The sequence below is a fragment of the Petaurus breviceps genome, unplaced genomic scaffold (assembly GCF_028583685.1).
Source record: "Petaurus breviceps papuanus isolate PSGF00001 unplaced genomic scaffold, PetGlider_PUasm1.0 90847, whole genome shotgun sequence".
Classification (NCBI taxonomy): domain Eukaryota; kingdom Metazoa; phylum Chordata; class Mammalia; order Diprotodontia; family Petauridae; genus Petaurus; species Petaurus breviceps.
The window spans coordinates 25,346,185-25,351,427 of NW_027187360.1; the positions used below are offsets into that span (position 1 = coordinate 25,346,185).

General features: G+C 39.4%; 1 pseudogene; it reads right to left on the minus strand.

Moving 5' to 3' along the window:
• Nucleotides 1-1,033: 1,033 nt before the first annotated feature.
• Nucleotides 1,034-1,755, minus strand: LOC138149541 (cyclin-dependent kinase 2-interacting protein pseudogene; annotated as a pseudogene).
• Between the last annotated feature and the right edge of the window lie 3,488 nt (nucleotides 1,756-5,243).

Here is a 5,243-nt window from a genome sequence, read left to right on the forward strand (position 1 = left end):
AGGGCTCTCCCTCACCTCAATCCCTCTTTGACCTCATTTTGTTATATGCCTTGTAGTAAACAGTTGGGTCAAAGGATTCAAATAGTGACTTTTCTTGTAAAGTTCCAAACTGTTATAATGGTTGGACCAGTGCAAAGCCACCAGTGTGTATTAGCTCCTTAAAACTGTCTTAAAACAGCATTGCTGGTTTGGTTTCTTCCTCCCACGTCAATAGTACTGTTAAATGTCCATTTTTCTTAGTGATTTCCTGTAATTTCTTTTTGTTAATTGCATTTCTTAATTCTGAAGGTCATTTGTACATATATTTTGAACACTCAGGTAGGAAATGGTTCTTAGTCTCATATTTTTGTATAAGTTTCCTGTAGAAAGATTTTATTCTGTTATTTGATTAAACTATTTTTCCCAATCTAGTTTCTCTTGGTTTTGTTTGTACACATGCATTTTAATTTTATACCTCTATCCTTTGGTGTAGAATTTGCCTGCTTATAATTGTGAAAGGGATTTCCTTTCATTCTCCTGATCTCACCCCATGTGTGGGTATTGTTGGCCTACTGTTTTAAAAAAAAATAATCCATTTGTAACTTATTGTGGAAATAAATGCTGATCTAAACATTTTCTGCCAAACATGATCAGTTTTCCTAGTAGTTTTTGTGAAATAAAGAGGGTCATGGTTTTTAACAGGTACTGAATGGATGACTAGCATTAACCTTAAAAGTTAATACCATGGGGTGGCCAGGTAGCACAGCGAGCAAGAGCACCGGTCCCAGTGTCGGGACGACCCGGGGATCAAATCCAGGCCCAGACACCCAGCACCACACCCAGAAACAACCGGCCATGCAACCTTGAGCAAGTCACCCAACCTCGATTGCTTCAAAAAAAAAAAGTTAATACCAGAGTGGTGTTAAGACATACATAAAGTGGAATTAAAGCAACTCATTCTGTAAGGGAGAACAGTAGTAGAGCTGTGACCCTGGAAGGAAATGTATGAGGCAACAATGGGCCTCTATGAGATCTGGAAAGAGGTTCATTCTGGTTTTGGGAGTTTGGACTTAAAAGTGAAATGGTTTTGGAAAATTTATAATGCTCGATGTCCAGTTTCAAATAACATGCTTTCCACTTCAAGCCTGCTGTTCTCAATATACGGCTGGTACAACCACATAGATAAGTAGCTTAAAATGAGATCCTGGTTTGTAGCATGGGCGAGCTCTTCAACAATGATGCGTTTGAGGAGTATTTCCTTCTTGTACATTTCTGAAAGCTTATGGGAAACTTAATAGAAGTAGGTAGTAGGCCATGTATGGAAAAGGGGTGTTTGATAATTTCCATTTCCACGATGGTAATTTTCTAGGTTGCAAATTCCTTTAGTCGTTAATGTTAACTTTTCCATTTTCACCTGTACCTTAGCCAAGTTTTCCAAGGTGTCATGAAGTTCCTTGCACAACATCTCAAGTTCCTCATTAAATTTTGGATGTACCTTTTGAGAATGAAAGCCAGAAGGAATGCTGTTGCATTCTAGTTCTACCTTGTCTTCAGTAAGTGCACTGATTTTGATGTTTCCTATTTTATTTGCAACAGAAAACCCCATATTGTTGAGAGTCTCCCATTTTGATAATAAATTGTGCCAATCTGCAGCATTGTCCTTAATTTTTCTTGCACTGACAGATAAAACAGTTCTTTTGGGAGTAACCAGGCCAGAGTTCTTCACATCCATGACTTTAAAGCCAAAGATCCAGCCGCCACAAGCCTGAGGAAGTGGGAAGCAGACAGATTTATTTCACCAGTCTCACAGATCCTGTCCCTGCCCCCATCCTCCTTTATACTTACACATACAGACTCATGCACACACTTCCTCAGGCCATCATAGCCCCTTTCTGCTTCTCTGTCTCTGCCCCACCCCCCTCCCCACACATACACACAAGCATAAAGCATCAAAGTAACATATACTTCCCCCAATCACTTTCCTCCCCCTTTCCTATTCACTCCCACACCTGTAACTAGCCAAAGGGAGGGAATGAAGACTTGCAGATACCCATGAACCCCTGGTATTCTGGTGCCCAGGAAGGGCTTGGGGGATGCAGTGCTTCTCCATCCCTCCCTAGGTACTGTTGGTAGGATTGGATTGAGAACTCTGTGGTGATTACAAAGTATCCCCAACCTACTGTCTGCTTTGATATGGGAGAAAAAGGGCTGGGGCATTTGGTGATATCCCTTCAGGGTAATGGCAAAAAGTATAGAAATAAAAAGAAGCATCTGGGCTTATTAGGATTGAGGTCTCATCACCCCTGGTGTAGGGTGTGAAATCTTAGGATTCAGGGTCAAGCTTATACCCATGTCTTCTTTCATCCCTTAAGTATGAGTAAAGGCTCTGGCATCTTGTTAAAGGCACCTAGGTGGCACAGTAAATAGAGCATTGGACATGTATTCAGGAAGTCTGAAGTCCAAATCTAGCCACAAACACTAGCTGTGTTTGGCATCTCACTTGCTGTCTTCCTTGCTTTTTTTTAATCTGTAAAATGAGATAATAATTGTACTTACCTCCTAGAGTTGTTATGAGGATAAAATGAGATGATATTTGTAAAATGCTGGCACAGAGTAGGTTCTTAATAAATGCTTGTTTCATTCCTTCCTTTCCTTGACTTGAGGGAAGATAGTAGAGAAATTATGTTTACTTAGTTGAGTGATTCTTTAGCAATATGAATGGAATATCTGAGACTCATTCATATCATCAAAGGGTTTTATGATTGACTGACAGTAATCTTGAGATTGTAGAATGGTTGAATGAGTTTAACCCAGAGGCTAGTGAATCCCAAATTATCAAAGTAGTGTTCTGTTGGGGAAGATGATGTCCTTGTTTGGGATCTGAAAGAGATTCAGATCTAAAGTAAATAACGAATAGATATAGACTATGTTATATCCCAGAAACTTTAATCAAGCATTAGGTTACAAATCTTAAGTGGTTTCCAATGTGATATTGGGGGAGCTTTCTATTATATGTACTTCTTATAGTCTGACCCTGGTGCATCATTTCTGAATGTCTATATTTGATTTTCTCTTGGAAATAAACCTTAGAAAATATACTCTTGTGTTCTGGAATGTATTGAAACAAGATCAGTGTGGGGTGGAGATTGAAGTAGGAGCTGGAAAATTGCACCAATACACAGGTGGTATCAGCAGGACAAAGTGAGGAGGGGTTGGGGTAGCTCTCTGAGACCAAGGAGCCACGCTGGCTCATGGGACCAAGGGAGGTCCTGGGAGTTCACTCCTTGATTTGGGGTTCAATGATCAGAGATATTTAGAGAGTAGCAAAAGATTAGAACTCTTGCACCAGGGCACATGTCCCTTGGACTATTTTCAAGGAGGATTACTGTATTTTTCTGTAGAAATATTGTTTGAACTCAAAATGGCTTAGCTGGGTTACAGGAGATAGAATCTGGGGGTCTATAGGCATGGTGATGGCATTAGATTAATTTATTTCTGACCTATAGAGAAGCAATCAGCTAAGCTTTAGGCTAAGGGGGCTTAGCAGGTTGTATAAGTTTCTGGTTATATTTAGGGGTAGATTCTTTAAAAATTTTTCTTTTTAGTTTTTAGCATTCACTTCCATAACTTTAAATTTTTTTTCCACCTCATCCCCATCCTCTTCCCCCTTATTAAGCATATTAGTAATGTTGTATAGAAGAATTAGAACAAATGGAAGGAACCATGAGAAAGAAAAAACAAAACAAAACAGAACAAAACAAAATGAAACAAAAAAGAGAGCAATTCGTATGCTTTGATCTGTATTCAGACTCCATTCTTCTTTTTCTGACCTTGCATTGCTGAGAAGAACAAAGTCTATCAAAGTCAGTCTGTGACTGTTACTGTGTACAATGTTCTCCTTCACTCCACATCAGTTCATATAAGTCTTTGCAGGTTTTTCTGAAATCCACCTGCTCATCATTTCTTATAGCACAATAGCATTCCATTACATTCATATACCACAACTTGTTCAGCCATTCTAGGGGGAGATTCTTTCAATTAGATGAGGGTTTTGTCCTATCTTGCCATGTCCTATGGAGCTTAGTCTGTGGGTGAGTAGGAGATTGGCATAAGTCTTGTAAAATTCAAAGATATGTTCATCATTTTCCTTCTTCAATACTTCAAGGGGGCCATGATTTCATTCACATTTGAGATCCTGCCAACCAACAGACTCACAGCCTCTATAGATTAGTTGATGGTTTCATCAGCTGCTGTGTTTGAATAAATTCATGCACATTTTATTGGTCAAGTCTCATGGTGATACCTCTCTACACTTGCTAGGTCGGTCTTTGGGAACCTTGTTGCCAACTTCTACTCCAAATTGTTCCAGTATTGGAAGGATCTTGCGTCTTGCTTTATACAGTTTTTAAGAAATCAAGGTCATCACTACATGATGAAACATTAGAGGAGGATAATAGATTTTACAGTCAGGAATGGCAAAGGAAGCCTGTGTTCATTGGCCCCTACTATCCATTACATTGAAATCTAGATGGTAGGAGTGGGGTGGGGTGGGGGGGGTAGCTATAGTCAGAGGACTCCAGAGGAATTGTGTAAATTAGATGAAATCTAAACACTGAGGGGAGAGAACTTTTGGGGGGCAGGTAATGCCAGTTTGGGGTAAGAAAAATAACCAGAGGAAAAATGTGTTGTTGGTTTCTCCTTTGAAGAAAAGATGCCCCAGAGTCTTTGCCCTAGGGGACCCCTCCCCACAGACAGAGACACACAGACACAGATATACATACACACACAAACTCTTTTGCCTGAAATATTCAGATAACTGAGACATGAAGCTTTTTATTGTAGCAGAAGCTTGCAGATAGTCTCTATTCAATGTGCAAATGTAGTATTCATTGCACATGATACAGATAATTTGTATGAGACAAAGATACTATGTGTATGTGTGTTTGTGGCAGATACTCTGTATCTGTGCTGGCAACAGAGGTACCACATGTATATATGGGGGATACAGATCCTTTGGGTTTCTATGTGTTACAGAGATAATGTTTATGTATCAAAGACATGTATCACATAGGGGTAAGGGACAAAAATTCTATGTGTGTATCTGAGAGAAATATTCTATGTGTATGAGAGATTCTGTGTGTATGTGTCAGGGATAGAGCTACTGTGAATAAAGATAACAGATACTGTATCTGGGTCAGGACCAGAAATTATGTGTGTGTGTATGTTTGTATATGTGATTATGAAAAAGACACATTGTGTCTATA